General features: G+C 43.4%; 1 protein-coding gene, 1 long non-coding RNA gene and 1 pseudogene across 2 annotated transcripts in view; 2 read left to right on the plus strand and 1 right to left on the minus strand.

The window, feature by feature from the left end:
• The window catches only part of LOC141765087 (uncharacterized), a 12,780-nt gene extending 929 nt beyond the window's left edge, over positions 1-11,851 (plus strand). Inside the window, exons 1-4 of the long non-coding RNA XR_012593377.1 lie at positions 1-736; positions 2,099-2,174; positions 3,298-3,425; positions 11,767-11,851. The exon at positions 1-736 is cut by the window's left edge and continues 929 nt beyond it. This is a non-coding gene — a long non-coding RNA (uncharacterized LOC141765087). The remainder of the gene's footprint in view (positions 737-2,098; positions 2,175-3,297; positions 3,426-11,766) is intronic.
• LOC141765086 (metal transporter CNNM1 pseudogene) lies at positions 4,925-6,905 on the minus strand (annotated as a pseudogene).
• A 5,260-nt stretch (positions 11,852-17,111) lies between the features above and the next one.
• Positions 17,112-17,500, plus strand: part of hoga1 (4-hydroxy-2-oxoglutarate aldolase 1) — a 26,731-nt gene continuing 26,342 nt past the window's right edge. Inside the window, exon 1 of the mRNA XM_074631297.1 lies at positions 17,112-17,500. This exon is cut by the window's right edge and continues 219 nt beyond it. The gene's annotated coding sequence lies outside the window, so the exon portion shown is untranslated.

Raw genomic sequence — 17,500 nt, forward strand, 5'->3', positions numbered from 1 at the left:
TTCAGACAACCTGCTGGCTCATTAGAAATGCTTTAGATCACTTCATGACGACATAGAAATGATGAGAGCTGAATAGCTGAAACATGTAAAAAGTGACATGAACACAGAGAACAGATGGCAGCCAGACAAACTGTAAATACAGCACTGAATATTTTATGGTCCGCCTCCTGGGAGACGGGACGGAGACGAGGACAGACAGAGAGAGAGGATTCAGGGGGAGACAGTAAAGGGCTGTGGGTGTGGCAGTAAAAGGCGGTAATGAAGAGATGGAGACTTTCTTCTACAGACAGAAAGTTCTGATGTCTCACTGCAGATTAAAGTCTCTGACTCTTCTCTTATCTTAGTCTTGAAGCTAAAGCTGATCTCATCGTGTGTTCTGGCTCCTTGTTGAAAGACTAACTTGTCTAGTTGGAGCTCGTTCTGCTTCCCGTCTGTCTAACCAGTTTCCTCTGGCACCGATGAGGCTCTGCAAGTACGAGCATGCTACTGCTGCCGTTGTTCACAGCGGGGAGAGGCGTTACATGTCTGCTTTCATTTGTACTGCTCAGCATTCAGGCCAAAGACTCCCTCAGCGGTCTCACTAGACCAACAGACTCTCTGCTACACCTCTGCTGAGTCTTTAAAGTCAAATCAGTGTTTTAATGACTCTTTTGTTTTCCAGATATGTCTTCTTCCATCCAACTCTTCTGGAGTCTTCTACTACAGCTCATGAACTCTGCCTGCGAGCATGGATCTGGTGATTTGCTTTTTAGATTCTAGGTTACATATACATACACTCACCGGCCACTTTATTAGGTACACCTTGCTAGTACCGGGTGGTCTTCATCTGCTTCCAGGTTGGACGTGTTGTGCGTTCAGAGATGGTATTCTGCATACCTTGGTTGTAACGAGTGGTTATTTGAGTTCCTGTTGCCTTTCTATCATCTCCAACCACTCTGCCCATTCTCCTCTGACCTCTGACATCAACAAGGCATTTCCGTCCACACAACCCCCGCTCACTGGATATGTTCTCTTGTTGGGACCATTCTCTGTAAACCCTAGAGATGGTTGTGGTGTAAATCCCAGTAGATCAGCAGTTTAATACTCAGACCAGCCCGTCTGGCACCAACAACCATGCCACGTTCAAAGTCACTTAAATCCCCTTTCTTCCCCATTCTGATGCTCGGTTTGAACTTCAGCAAGTCGTCTTCACCACGTCTAGATGACGTAACGCATTGAGCTGCTGCCATGTGATTGGCTGATTAACTATTTGTGTTAACAAGCAATTGAACAGGTGTGCCTAATAAAGTGGCCGGTGAGTGTATATATACCACATATTACCTTAAAGTAGACAAATCCAATGTGTTAATAAGAGAGAGTTACAGTGAGCAAGCTAACCTGCTGACATATACATGTATGAATGTGTAAATCAATCAGAAATCGATCAGAGAAGAACTGCAGATAAACGTGTCCCGTCTTCATCTCATATTAGTATGTTGCATTCAGACTCACGTACAGCAGACAGTGATGCACTAAAGACAACACAAAGAGCTGCTTAAAGGTGGATGTGTTGCTACAGAGAACAGGCAGAAGAAGAAACAGGAACTTGGGATTCCAGTTTGATTTTACTAAACGCAGCTATTTTCCCCCCCCAGAGCTCTCTGAGGCAGCATCCTGCATGCTGCAGGGGTCCCATTGAAGTGAATGAGGCAACCTGCTTTGTTCTGCCGCAGTGCCTGAAAGTGTTGTTTCAGAGAGAGAGAGAGAGCGAGGCACTTGTTTCTAATCCTCCAGTCAGTGTAGATGACCTCACATAGATCCCTCTGTGGCACAGAGACGTGCAGTCAGAGATCAGAGATCAGAGATCAGACTGGACGGCTGCATGATGGAGAGATTTCTCTGTATCTTTGTTAAACCTTTCCAAAGATATTTCAATGTGTTTTTAAGATATGCATCAAAGTTTATAATATACAGGTATGACCTTTGCATGATGCCAGGTGTTCCCTCAGTGCTTACAGTAACATGACTGTATGTCTCACGTGTCTCCTGTAAACAGAAGCTGATCAAGGTGTCCTTCTCTGTTTACCTCTGTCTCTTCCTGTCCTCACCACAAACCCAGCAGCAGAAGAAAAAAAAACAGAAAATGCTGACTATGCAGGAAGGCAGTGACAAGCAGCGAGGCCCGTGATTGGCCGGTGAGCACCCCACCCATTTTATGGTCTCAGTGAGGAGGGATGCAGCTGACTCTGTACAGGAGGAGCAGCTCTCTGCAGCAGCAGCAGCTCTGCTGCAGGGGAGGACGATGCAGACTACGAGCTCCTATCCAGCTCTTATTTACACAGATAAACACTCACAAGACGTAACCGTTAACTGTTAACCCCCTGAGAGCCAACAGAAGCTACTGATATCATATGAAACTAGAAAACCTGATGAATCCATCGGTACCAACCATGTCATACTACCATGTTGGGAAGGAGGTTAAATAACACTTCAAAGTCTGGCTAAGTTTTAGCGAAGAAAAACTGTCATGTCCATTTCCAAAGGGGTCCCTTGACCTCTGACCTCCAGATCAGTGAATGTAAACGGGTTCTATGGGTACCCACGAGTCTCCCCTTTACAGACATGCCCACTTTATGATCATCACATATGGTGTGTCTGAATATTTCTGCATCCTGGGGTCCCTAAACAGTGATGAATTCCATAAATTGGGTCTCACTGTAAAGCTGAGACTCTGGTGGATCCAATGAGCCCAACTGGATTCATGTGTGATGATGTTAGTCCCCATAGGAGACATTTCATTGACCTCCCTGTATAAAATGACCTGTGGTGACCTCTAGGATAATCACAGCCTCATGAAACTTTACAGACACAAACTAGAGACCTAGAGCATTCAGAGGATGGATGGATCAGACTAGAGACCTAGAGCATTCAGAGGATGGATGGATCAAACTAGAGACCTAGAGCATTCAGAAGATGGATGGATCAGACTAGAGACCTAGAGCATTCAGAGGATGGATGGATCAAACTAGAGACCTAGAGCATTCAGAGGATGGATGGATCAAACTAGAGACCTAGAGCATTCAGAAGATGGATGGATCAAACTAGAGACGTAGAGCATTCAGAGGATGGATGGATCAGACTAGAGACCTAGAGCATTCAGAGGATGGATGGATCAGACTAGAGACCTAGAGCATTCAGAGGATGGATGGATCAAACTAGAGACCTAGAGCATTCAGAGGATGGATGGATCAAACTAGAGACCTAGAGCATTCTCAGACAGACGACCCGTCTCACCCTCCTCTCTCTCTGTGTTTCTAGGGGCCTTAATCAGCTGTCTGGACTTCATGGTCCTGATGAAGACACCTGGAAACAACCTTCAGACCAGGAGCTTCACTGGATGCTCACTTGGACATGTCATCACTGTCAGGAGACACATCTCCAGATATGTAAGTCTTTCAATACTAAAAAAACAACAACCTGACCACCCACACGAGTTAAAAAATGTAAATCAGACAGATGACGGAAGTGTCAGGTGGGAGATTACAAACCCTCACCTGTTGTACCCCCATGCCCAGAGGTTACCATGGTAACTAAACACCCATCAACATGACACATGAACCATGAGAGGGAGAGATGAGGAGAGACATGAATAAACTATAGTATCCTGTATATATAATCACTATTAGCAGTACAGATACAGTATTATTGCTCAGCAGGTATCTGACTTGGGATTGGTTGGTTTTGTATCAATAATAATAATAATAATAATATCATATATATATATATATATTGTATATATATATATATATACTATATATATATATATTGTATATATATACAATGCATTTACTTCAATTATCTTTCATACTTAAAACAGCTTTTAGTCCCATTCAGATCCTCATATTCAACAACCTTTTTTTATCATTCTTATAATTTTTCTGTGATTTCAGGACTTCTCTGATCTTAAATCTACGTCTTCTTGTTTTTCATTCTATTTGTTTTCAGGTTATGAACTCACATAATGTTATTTTATTATTATTCTCATCATTATTTTCATGTTATGTTGGTGTGGTTTGGGATGGGATGTTACTTTATTGATCGTTTTGTTCTTGAATTTATGTAATTTATTATTATTATTATTGTTATTATTATTATTACTATTATTATTATTTATGTACTTAAATGTTTGTTAACTTCTACGTTTTGTGCCCGAGGACCTCCTTGAAAAGGAGATGGTGCATCTCAAGAGGTTTATCCTCTAATACTTTTTGTTATTAATAATAATAATAATAATAATGATAATAATGATAATAATAATACTAATAATAATAATGATAATAATAATAATAATAATAATAATAATGATAATAATGATAATAATAATACTAATAATAATAATGATAATAATAATAATAATAATAATAATAATGATAATAATAATGATAATGATAATAATAATAATAATAATAATGATAATAATAATGATAATAATAATGATAATAATGATAATAATAATAATAATAATAATAATAATAATAATGATAATGATAATAATAATAATAATAATAATAATAATGATAATAATAATAATAATAATAATGATAATAATAATAATAATAATAATAATGATAATAATAATGATAATAATGATAATAATAATAATAATAATAATAATAATGATAATGATAATAATAATAATAATAATAATAATGATAATAATGATAATAATAATAATAATAATAATAATAATAATAATGATAATAATAATAATAATAATAATAATAATGATAATAATGATAATAATAATAATAATGATAATAATGATAATAATAATAATAATAATAATAATAATGATAATAATGATAATGATAATAATACTTTCTAATTACTTTTTTTATATTTTTGAAAAGAAAAAGGTCACATCTGAATAATCATATAATATTAACTATAGCTGTTATATTTAGTTAGTTCTTCTCTGATGAAATGAGTTTTCCAATGTGGCTAAAATGTAATGCATTGTATTTTGTATGAACTTCTTAGACTTCTGCACTTCATTCACCTCCATGATGCCACGCGTTGAACTGTCAACAAGTGCGCACACACACACACACACACACACACACACACACACACACACACACACACACACACACACACACGCATACACACATACACACACACACACACACACACACACACACACACACACACACACACACACACACACACACACACAGACACACGCACGCACACACACACACACACACACACACACACACACGCACACACACACACACACACACACACACACACCTGTACACTCCTGCTCCTCACCTTTCTTGAACTCCTCCAGCATGGCGTCCAGCTTGGTGTCGTTGAAGACGCAGTGCAGCGGGTGTTTGTAGAACTGGGTGATGGTCTTGAGGGGGGTGCAGTCGTCCGGGTCCACGAAGGCCAGGTCCTTCACGAACAGGACGTCCACGATGTTGGAGCGCTCGTTCTCGAACACCGGGATGCGCGTGTAGCCGCTCTGCATCATGTCCGACATGGTGTTGAAGTCCAGCACCAGGTCCGAGGCCAGCATGAAGCAGTCTCCGAGCGGAGTCAGGACGTCCTCCACGGTCTTGGTCCGGAGCTCCAGCGCGCCCTGGATGATGTTCAGCTCCTCTTTGACCAGGTCGTGGTACGGGTCCGTGACGCGCAGCATCTCCAGCAGCTTCTCTCGGGTGTAGAAGTTGGAGATCTCCTGGTTGAGGATGAGGTCCAGCAGCTTGCTGATGGGGTATGAGATGGGGAAGCTGAGGACCATCAGGAGCCTGGTGACCCAGATGGTTCTGGAGGCGATGGCCAGGCCGTGCCGCGACGCCACGGAGTGAGGCAGGATCTCTCCGATGAAGAAGATGCTGAAGGCGCAGAGCACCGTGGAGGTCCAGGTCATCCCCAGGATCTGACACATCCACACGGCCAGAGACGCGTTGATGATGGCGGTGCCGAGCAGCAGCGTGCACAACACGTAGTTCCCATGACGACGCACACACTCGATCTTGCGCGCGTAGTTCTGCTCCTGGTCGGTTCCGCTGTTCTGCAGGACCTGCAGCTCCACCGGGTCCAGAGCCAGCAGGCTCAGGTTCAGCCCGCTGAACAGAGCCGACAGTGCCAGCAGCAAGACGGAGACCAGGACCTGCAGCCAGAGCTCCGGTTCCGCGGTCCGCTCCACCACGGACACCCAGAAGTCCCGGGTCCGGTAGTGGGCCCACTTGGACCCGTCGAAGGCGCACATGGAGTAGTACTTGATCCGCTCTCCTCTGCGGAGCTCCTTGGCCAGCAGCTCCACCAGAACCGAGTTCTGACTGGACGCGGACCTGAAGGAACCCAGAACCTCGATGTCGGACGTCCGTGCGTCCTTGTCCATGCACATGTTCCGCTTCGGGTGGACCTGTCCCTCCCGACCCGGACTCGGCTCCTCGATGAAGGCGACCCAGGGCGCGGCGGTGTTGGCCCGGGTCGCTGCGGTCCGGTTGAGTCTCTGCGGGGAGCTGGAGGAGTAGTAGACCCGCAGCATGAACCGGGTCCCCTCCGTGGCTCTCAGAACCCCGTCCGACACCGACAGATCCGATCCGGTCTCCTCCGGACGGAACCCCAGCAAGCCGTGCGCCGGGACCGGCAGCAGAGAGGCGGACAGAGAGAGGACCAGCAGGAGACCGGAGGACGGAGACAGAGGATGAGGAGGCGGATGGTGGTGATGATGAGGGGCTCCGGTTCCGGACCGCGCGGCCGCATCCTCCGCAGACATGATGCTGATGCTGATGCGGTCTGAGCAGCTCGCTCAGTCCGGAGCTCTGCAGGGTCACGTGGCGCTGCGTGGTTCCGGTCCATGTGGGAGAAGGAGGCGGTGATCATGATGATGATGATGATGATGATGATGGTGATGATGATGATGATGATGATGATGATCATGATGATGATGATGATGGTGATGGTGATGATGATGGTGATGATGATGATGATGGTGGTGATGGTGATCATGATGATGGTGATGATGATGATGATGGTGGTGATGGTGATCATGATGATGATGATGATGATGGTGATGATGATGATGATGATGGTGATGGTGATGATGATGATGGTGATGGTGATGATGATGGTGATGATGATGATGATGGTGGTGATGGTGATCATGATGATGATGATGGTGATGGTGATGATGATGATGATGATGATGGTGATGGTGATGATGATGGTGGTGATGATGGTGATGATGATGATGGTGATGGTGATGATGATGATGATGATGATGATGATGATGGTGATGATGATGATGATGATGATGGTGAGGATGATGGTGGTGATGATGATGATGGTGAGGATGATGATGATGATGGTGATGATGGTGATGGTGATGATGGTGAGGATGATGATGATGATGGTGATGATGGTGATGATGATGATGGTGATGATGATGATGATGATGATGGTGAGGATGATGATGGTGGTGATGATGATGATGATGATGATGGTGAGGATGATGATGGTGGTGATGATGATGATGGTGATGATGGTGAGGATGATGGTGATGATGGTGATGATGGTGATGATGATGATGATGAGGATGATGAAGATGATGGTGATAATGATGATGAGGATGAGGATGAGGATGAGGATGGTGATGATGATGATGATGATGATGATGATGATGGTGATGATGATGGTGATGATGAGGATGATGGTGGTGGTGCTGCTGATGAGGATGAGGATGATGATGATGATGGTGATGGTGATGATGATGGTGATGATGGTGATAATGATGATGATGGTGAGGATGAGGACAGTGATGATGATGATGGTGATGAGGATGAGGATGAGGATGAGGATGAGGATGAGGATGATGAGGTTCTGGTGCACCGACAGAGAGATGCGCGCTCCACTGGGCCGTGACGTCACTTTCCAATAATAGAGTATTCTCTTTATCTGTTTCTATTGGTCACCTTTAAAGCATCTGACTGGTCCATAGGCTATTATAATAATAATAATAATAATCATAATAATCATAGCGGGCTGCACGGTGGTGCAGTGGTTAGCACTGGCGCCTCACAGCTAGAGGGTTGCAGGTTCGAATCCGGCTTGGGACCCTTCTGTGTGGAGTTTGCATGTTCTCCCCGTGTTAGCGTGGGTTTTCTCCGGGTACTCCGGTTTCCTCCCACAGTCCAAAGACATGCAGGTTAGGTTAATTGTGGACTCTAAATTGCCCGTAGGTGTGAGTGTGAGCGTGAATGGTTGTCTGTCTCTATGTGTCAGCCCTGCGATGGACTGGCGACCTGTCCAGGGTGTACCCTGCCTTCGCCCAATGTCGGCTGGGATCGGCTCCAGCCCCCCGCGACCCCTACCGGGATAAGCGGTTGCAGATGGATGGATGGATGGATAATAATCATAGCAATTACAGCCTATTACTAATGAATGAATGAATGAATGAATGAAAGACTTTATTTCGAACATAAAAATAAATAAAAACAGATACAAAACCAGAGTAATAGTGTCTGAAAAGGAGTAGGTAGAAGTAAAACGTATATATCCCTACCCCTTCCTCACTTCTCCTCTAATAAATCATCATAGAATGATAATATAATATAATATAATATAATATATAAACTATCCCAGATTTATTTACATCCCAAATTAAATATATGAACAGCATCCCAAGTTTATTTACAACCCACATATCCATCCAGAGGTAAAGAGTAGATATAAACCAACCCTTATCACAACTCCTCCTCAACCATATACCTCCCAAAATACATCTTAATACTAAGATAATAATAGTAATACTACTAAAGTGTATTGATCATCTATATTATTCATCTCTTATTTCTAAAGTAAAGGAAACAAATCACTGACTCTCTGATTGTCAAACTGTAATTAGCTTCATCAGGTTTATAAGTTGTAACTAATGGATTTATCAATGACTACAGTAATCAATAATAAAGAGACCTTTTGGGTTGCCAGGTTGAGTAAATCCTTTCGGCTGGTGTTTGGTGATCTCCGGCATGTCACTATAATCAGGACCTCTTCAATCATCTTCTTCTGTTGTTGTTGTTGTTCTTCTTCTTCTTCTTCTGTTTGACCTACAGTATAATAGCTCCGGGAAAAGTGTTTATTTTAAGCCATTTATTAACAATTTATTCACATTTACAACTGCTGACTTTGTGGATTATTGTAAAATAAACTTTGATGAATGACCTACTTACCTTTATACTGTAACTACACAGATGATGCTGTGTTAAACAGTGGGACACTCATCAAGTATTGTTAAACGGGTTGGTTACATTAAAGACGCAACCCGGTCTCACGGGAAGGCGTATAAATACCACCACATTACAGACATCCTGTGTGTCATGAGCATTTTAGCCTTTTTAAGTGTCATTTGGACGTCATGCAAACGTCCGCGGTTAGGTTTACGCAAGTAAACCATTTAGTTAGGTTTAGGAAAAACATCATTATTGAGCTTGAAATAAGTACATAAACTAAATAAAATACATACGGAAACAACGTAACCCAACTACGGAAATCACGTCACAAACGTCAATAAAAACAATCGTCATCTGAAAAATGTCACTAACTTACAAAACCGAGAGAAGAGCAGGAGTCTAGAGAAGAGGAGGAGTCTAGAGAAGGGGAGGAGTCTAGAGAAGGGGAGTCTAGAGAAGGGGAGGGGTCTAGAGAAGAGGAGGAGTCTAGAGAAGGGGAGGGGTCTAGAGAAGAGGAGGAGTCTAGAGAAGGGGAGGGGTCTAGAGAAGAGGAGGAGTCTAGAGAAGGGGAGGGGTCTGGAGAAGGGGAGGAGTCTAGAGAAGGGGAGTCTAGAGAAGGGGAGGGGTCTAGAGAAGAGGAGGAGTCTAGAGAAGAGGAGGGGTCTAGAGAAGGGGAGGGGTCTAGAGAAGAGGAGGGGTCTAGAGAAGAGGAGGAGTCTAGAGAAGGGGAGGGGTCTAGAGAAGGGGAGGGGTCTAGAGAAGAGGAGGAGTCTAGAGAAGGGGAGGGGTCTAGAGAAGGGGAGGGGTCTAGAGAAGAGGAGGAGTCTAGAGAAGGGGAGGGGTCTAGAGAAGAGGAGGAGTCTAGAGAAGAGGAGGAGTCTAGAGAAGAGGAGTCTGGAGAAGGGGAGGGGTCTAGAGAAGAGGAGGAGTCTAGAGAAGAGGAGGGGTCTAGAGAAGGGGAGGGGTCTAGAGAAGAGGAGGGGTCTAGAGAAGAGGAGGAGTCTAGAGAAGGGGAGGGGTCTAGAGAAGAGGAGGAGTCTAGAGAAGAGGAGGAGTCTAGAGAAGGGGAGGGGTCTAGAGAAGGGGAGGGGTCTAGAGAAGAGGAGGAGTCTAGAGAAGGGGAGGGGTCTAGAGAAGGGGAGGGGTCTAGAGAAGAGGAGGAGTCTAGAGAAGAGGAGGAGTCTAGAGAAGAGGAGTCTAGAGAAGGGGAGGGGTCTAGAGAAGAGGAGTCTAGAGAAGAGGAGGGGTCTAGAGAAGAGGAGGAGTCTAGAGAAGGGGAGGGGTCTAGAGAAGAGGAGGAGTCTAGAGAAGAGGAGGAGTCTAGAGAAGAGGAGGAGTCTAGAGAAGGGGAGGGGTCTAGAGAAGAGGAGGAGTCTAGAGAAGAGGAGGAGTCTAGAGAAGGGGAGGGGTCTAGAGAAGAGGAGGAGTCTAGAGAAGAGGAGTCTAGAGAAGAGGAGGAGTCTAGAGAAGAGGAGGAGTCTAGAGAAGGGGAGGGGTCTAGAGAAGGGGAGGAGTCTAGAGAAGAGGAGGAGTCTAGAGAAGGGGAGGAGTCTAGAGAAGGGGAGGGGTCTAGAGAAGGGGAGGCGATATGAAGGCTGGGTGTGTTCTGTTCAGATCCCTTTGTTTGAGACCAAGTTGTTCACAATGATTTTGATAATTTGTTTCAGACAACATATGGTTTATATTCTTTGAGTTATATCAATATATTCTCTCTTGATTTAATGTGTGTATCCACCTCCTTAATAGATCCTGGTACTGTTCTGGAGCGGTGTGATATAGGCCACTTACCTGTGAGCTAAAGTCAGATTGAGTCATGGTACGTGTCCTCAGGGGCGTTTTTTATCGCGAGCGGACGCGACGCTTCCCAAAATTGGATGCTTGGTGTGCTGTCCCTAGAAACAAGGCACTCGGCTCCTGATTGGACGAACGCTTTCCCACCGTTGGCTGCTGCTCCCAGCTTTCAAACCGGAACCAGTATGGAGGCTCGTTTGGAAACTTTCTTCTCTTATTTCACGAAAATAGTTCACTGAGATGTGTTTCTGAAAACATTTGAGGCGAGAAATAAGCCACGCTGTTGCTGAATCTGTCTTTATTTTGGATCGACAATGTTTATTTTAAAAGATTATCGGGAGTTTCGAGAGGCGGCGAGTCGCGTCGGACGCCCGGGATTTGCATAAAGTAGCGGAGCCCTCAACTTCATGCAAATAAGGAGCGGGCGTCGTGACGCCTAGTCTCTCCAATCGCGACGCCACGCTACCAGAATACATTGCGCGGCTGCTTACATAGACAATGAATGGAGAGCGTGGAAAGCACGGAGCCTGTGGACACTTACCGTAAGGAAGGCAATGTGTTAATTTTGAGAAGAAAGTGATTGTATATTTTGTTAAATTGTATTAACTTATGTTTGTTATAATTAGATTCCGGATGGAGAATGTTAGTATTTGATGCATTAATAACGTAAGATGACTACATACCTCTTATTCTTTTATTTCTAATCGTGGTAACCATGGTAATATATTGAATTCATTTGTTTATTGTGCAGAAAAATCATCAACATCGATCTCTTCATCCCTTATCCACCCCTCAACCTCCACCCATCATCCTCCCTGAATAAATGGTTAACTGGCTCTCGGATTCTGGTGTTTAATGTATTCCCAGCTAGAAGTTCTATGGTCCAGCGTTAACACTCTCAAACAAGGCAACAATAATCTAATTTAGGCCTAGATTATTAAGTCTTTTTTTTCACAATTATTATTATCATTATTATTAGTAGTCTTCCAAGCATAGAACAACCCCACATGACAGTGTTAGGTGGACCTATAGATGGTGATATCGCCCCAGTAACAGAACTTCAGCTCCAATGTGTTGGTCCAGTCTGAGAGACGGAGAGGAAATGACACAAAGTTGTTTTGACACAGTGGTTCTCAATCTCTTAAAATAAATGAATGTGTAGATTGTGAGATCCCCAATTTCAGCTTTTATGCCTTGACTTCCTCTTGTATGGTAAAACCACAGTACTACGGCTATTTTGCATACAGTTCTATTAATGTCAATAGCTAGAGAAGCGTGTTAAATATGGCATTTGTCATAATATTCAAATCAAATCAAATCAAATCAATTTATTTTTGTATAGCGTCAAATCACAACAGAAGTTATCTCAAGACGCGTTATATATAGAGCAGGTCTATGACCGTACACCAGAGTTTAGAGACCCAACAGGATCCACCAAGCGCACTGAGGCCAGGAACAACTCCCCGATTACTGGGAAGAAACCTGGAGCAGAACCGGGCGCAGGGCGGGCGGCCATCTGCCGAGACCGGCTGGGGGGATAGATAGATAGAGTGAGTGAGTGAGTGAGTGAGTGAGTGAGTGAGTGAGTGAGTGAGTGAGTGAGTGAGTGAGTGAGAGAGAGAGAGAGAGAAGCAGCCACAATAGCAGTCTAGCAGCTGTAATAACTAATACAAGTAGGACTGATAACACAAAACCAATAGTGGTGGATGGAAAGAGTGATAATACAACTATCGGAAAGCCAGCACTGTCCAGCATCTCTCCTCAGTACGTCCATGTGTGTTGGTGTGGGACGTCCCTGTGATCGATGCCCGTGCATTGGTTCCTGCAGCATCAGCATGCTTGCTGGGAGCTCTTGATGTCTTTGGCAGTGATTGAGAAGTGTTATTCTCCAGGCTGCCACTTTGTCACTAGGTGTTGGAAATCCCTCGTTAGCATTGGTAGTCCCTCGTACAGACGTAGTTAATTAGGGATGGTAGCAGTTGGTGTCAAGCAGGCACCGACGCGGCAGCAGATGCAGCCACAATACCGGAGACCACCAAGATCCAGGTGAAACCCTGCTCCAAGTGTACCCATGCTCCAGGTATGACCTCACTCCAGGTGTGACCCCGCTCCACGGTTAGCTGCGAGACAAGGAGGCACAAGGACTCCCGGGAAGGAATGAAGTTAGTAACAACATGGACATGGGACATGAGTATATCCAGAAGGAGAGGGGAGCTCAGTGTGTCATAGGAAGTCCCCCGGCAGTCTATGCCTATAGCAGCTTAAGTATAAGCGTTATCAAAGAGGAAAGTCTTTAGCCTACTCTTAAATGTAGAGACGGTGTCTGCCTCCCGGACTGAAACTGGGAGCTGGTTCCAGAGAAGAGGAGCTTGATAGCTGAAGGCTCTGGCTCCCATTCTACTTTTGGAGACTCTAGGAACCTCAAGTAACCCTGCATTCTGTGAGCGCAGTGCTCTAGTGGGGTAGTAGGGTACTATGAGCTCCTGCTGCATTCTGGGAGCTCTAGTGGGGTAGTAGGGTACTATGAGCTCCTGCTGCATTCTGGGAGCTCTAGTGGGGTAGTAGGGTACTATGAGCTCCTGCTGCATTCTGGGAGCTCTAGTGGGGTAGTAGGGTACTATGAGCTCTTTAAGATATGATGGGGCCTGACCGTTTAGCGCTTTGTAGGTGAGGAGGACGATTTTAAAATCTATTCTGGATTTTACAGGCAGCCAGTGCAGAGAAGCTAATACAGGCGTAATATGATCTCTTTTTCTAGTTCTAGTCAGTACACGTGCTGCAGCATTCTGGATCAACTGGAGAGTCTTAAGAGACTTATTGGAGCAGCCTGATAATAAGGAATTGCAGTAATCGAGTCTAGAGGTAACAGTTTTGACACAGGATGTGCCTGATCTTTGCGATGTTACGTAGATGAAAGAAGGCAGTCCGTGAGGTTTGTTTTATGTGAGAGTTAAAGGACATATCCTGATCGAAGACAACTCCCAGATTCCTTACGGTGGTGCTGGAGGCCAGGGCAATGCCATCTAAAGTAACTATATCATTAGATAATTTGTTTCGGAGGTGCTCAGGGCCAAGTACAATAACTTCAGTTTTGTCTGAGTTTAACATCAGGAAGTTGCAGGTCATCCAGGTTTTTATGTCCTTAAGGCATGCTTGAAGTTTAGTTAACTGGTTTGTTTCATCTGGCTTGATTGATAGATATAATTGGGTATCATCTGCATAACAATGAAAGTTTATGGAGTGTTTTCTAATAACATTGCCTAAGGGAAGCATATATAAGGTAAATAGAATTGGTCCAAGTACAGAACCCTGTGGAACTCCGTGACTAACTTTGGCGTACATGGAGGACTCATCGTTGACATGTACAAACTGAGATCGATCTGATAAATAGGACTTAAACCAACTTAGTGCAGTTCCTTTAATGCCAATTAAATGTTCCAGTCTTTGTAATAGGATGTCATGGTCAATGGTGTCGAAAGCAGCACTGAGATCTAGCAAGACAAGTACAGAGACAAGTCCTTTGTCCGATGCCATTAGAAGGTCATTTGTAATTTTCACTAGTGCTGTCTCTGTGCTATGGTGCACTCTAAATCCTGACTGATAATCTTCGAATAAATGATTGTTCTGTAGAAAGTCACACAGCTGACTGGCAACTACTTTCTCGAGTATTTCGGAGGTAAAGGGAAGGTTAGATATAGGTCTATAGTTGGCTAGGACCTCTGGATCAAGAGTGGGCTTTTTAAGAAGAGGTTTAATTACAGCTACTTTAAAGGACTGTGGTACATAGCCTGTTAGTAAAGACACATTGATCATATCCAGTAAAGAGGTGCTAACTAGAGGTAAAACTTCTTTAAGCAGTCTAGTTGGAATAGGGTCTAGGAGACAGGTAGATGATTTAGATGAGGAGATCAGTGAGGTTAATTTGTGGAGATCGATAGGAGAAAAGCAGTCTAAATATATATCAGGTTGTACAGCTGTTTCTAAGGTTCCTAAGTTTGAGGATAAATTGGTACCAGACCAACAGTACACTAAAGTATGTGCAGGAGTGTCCACATACTTTAGTGCCACACAGAGTACTTCTAGTCCAGGGGTCAGCAACCTTTAAGAGCACTTTTAGGCAAAGAAAAAAAAAATTCTGTCTGGAGCCGCAAAACATGTGATCATTGTGATGAAGGAAACAAAGTTTATAGTCTAAGTATATAGTATATCAGTCTAATGCAGTGAGGGCCAAAGAGACAATGGACTACGCAGTATTAGGGCCACATTGAGGGAAAAAACATCTGAGATTTACACAATAAAGTCAGAATATTAGGAGAGTAAATTCATAACTTTATGATAAAAAAGTCGTAATATGAGAATAAATTCATAACTTTATGATAAAAAAGTCGTAATATTACGAGAATAAAGTCATAACTTTACGAGAAAAAAAAATCATAATATGAGAATAAATTCATAACTTTATGATAAAAAAGTTGTAATATTATGAGAATATTTTTTTTCCTCAATGTGGCCCTATTACTCCGACATACCGTCGTACCATAAACCTACAACAATGATAAATAAAAATGAAAATGTAAACAAAAAACAGTTATTCATTTCCATTCACTTCTGTATAAATCCACAGAGAGCTGCTGGAGAGGAGCTGAAGAGCTGCAGGTTGCTGACCCCTGGTCTATAAGGGAAACAAGAACAAGTCAAAGTGTTTCATCTCCATCTTAAAGGAGGTAACAGAGTCCCAGATGTGAACCAGATGAGCACCGATATGGGAGACTTTGACTTGATGTATCAGACAATATGTTGTAAAACAATCAATCAAAACTAATTTAAACTACAAACTGCAGATTATTCAGTGATCTGCAGTTCAATGATTGTCCACATGGTGGCAGCAGTGTGAAGGCTATCAGACATCAGACAATAACAAGACACTCAAACATGCAGCTGTTAGTAATATAAAAACTATAGTGGTTGGTGTTATTCTAATATCAAAGTAAATGCTTCATTTGTTCTTTGTAATCAGCTCTTCTTTATAATCTTCTTATTTTCTGTCTGTGTTCCTCTTGTCAAGTTTTCTTTTAGTCTTAATTCTTATTTGTGTAATGATGAGCTGAACACTGAGAGACACAAAACAAACTCATTACAAACTAACGTCTGCTGCTCATCTTATAGAGGAATCCACATTTGTGTCCACAGACTTTGCTTTCAAGCCCCAAATTCTCATGACATTGTCAACATTGATTCTACTATATATTATATATAGAGTATATATTATACTCTATATACTTTCATGAGCTTGGAATGAGTTCCAGATTATTATTAATATTATTATTGTTCCTGTTATTATTTATAGAAGATGAATATCTAATACCTGTAAATTTAAGGTTATCAATTATCAATATTTCAGTCTGGGGATAAGATAAGATAAAGTAAGACAAACCTTTATTAATCCTGAAGAAAATTCTTGTGCCAGAGATTGCTAAAAAATACAACAAGTTCATGTGTATAAAATAAAAAGTACTATTTCTAGCACCAGTGCCTAAAAGAATAACAATTAAGTAAGATACATTTAGTAAAATGAGCAAATAAGATAAGTAAAATAAAAAAGGTAAAGTAAGCTAAAAAGCAGAAAAAGAAGTAATATTGCACACAATAAACTAAAAATGGAAAAAGTAGTATTGCACATGATATTGATATTATTGCTGCATATCTAGATGGGATCCCACATGTTTCAACCCAGCTCACCCAGACCTAACCCCGAGGTCTAGTGGCTCTATTGAGGGTTATGCATGAATGTTACCAGACTTTATACTGTAGGGTTCTGTTGGAGAGTCCTGGGACAGGCCGCCTGCAGCCTGCAGACTGCAGCCGCCTGCAGCCTGCTGCTCCTCTGTGCTGCTGCTTGCTGATCCCTGGCTGCAGACTTCAGCCGCCTGCAGCCTGCTGCTCCTCTGTGCTGCTGCTTGCTGATCCCTGGCTGCAGACTGCAGCCGCCTGCAGCCTGCTGCTCCTCTGTGCTGCTGCTTGCTGATCCCTGGCTGCAGACTGCAGCCGCCTGCAGCCTGCTGCTCCTCTGTGCTGCTGCTTGATGATCCCTGGCTGCAGCCTGCAGCCTGCTGCTGCTGGGCGGAGCTCCGGATCCGGATCTGTTGGTTGCAGCATGTTTAGCTTCACATTAACAGCGTTTGTCTCCAACCGTCCGACTTCACTTCCACCAGGTGACTGCTGCCGTGCAGGTAACTGCGTGAAAACAACGGAAAAACGCGCAGTTTAACGCAGAAACAGCAGTTTTTACGCGCCACGTGGCCGATTATTGATTATTGATCCGCTGCTGTAGAGTCAGAGAGCTGGAGAGCTGAGAGGAGTTCAGAGCTGATCAGAGATCCACAATACCGGTCAATATTTACACAAGCAGGTTAGTGATTAACTGTCCTCCGGTACAGCAGCTGCACAGAGACACAGAGACACAGACACAGACACTCTGTGCTCCA

The sequence above is a fragment of the Sebastes fasciatus genome, chromosome 3 (assembly GCF_043250625.1).
Source record: "Sebastes fasciatus isolate fSebFas1 chromosome 3, fSebFas1.pri, whole genome shotgun sequence".
Lineage (NCBI taxonomy): Eukaryota > Metazoa > Chordata > Actinopteri > Perciformes > Sebastidae > Sebastes > Sebastes fasciatus.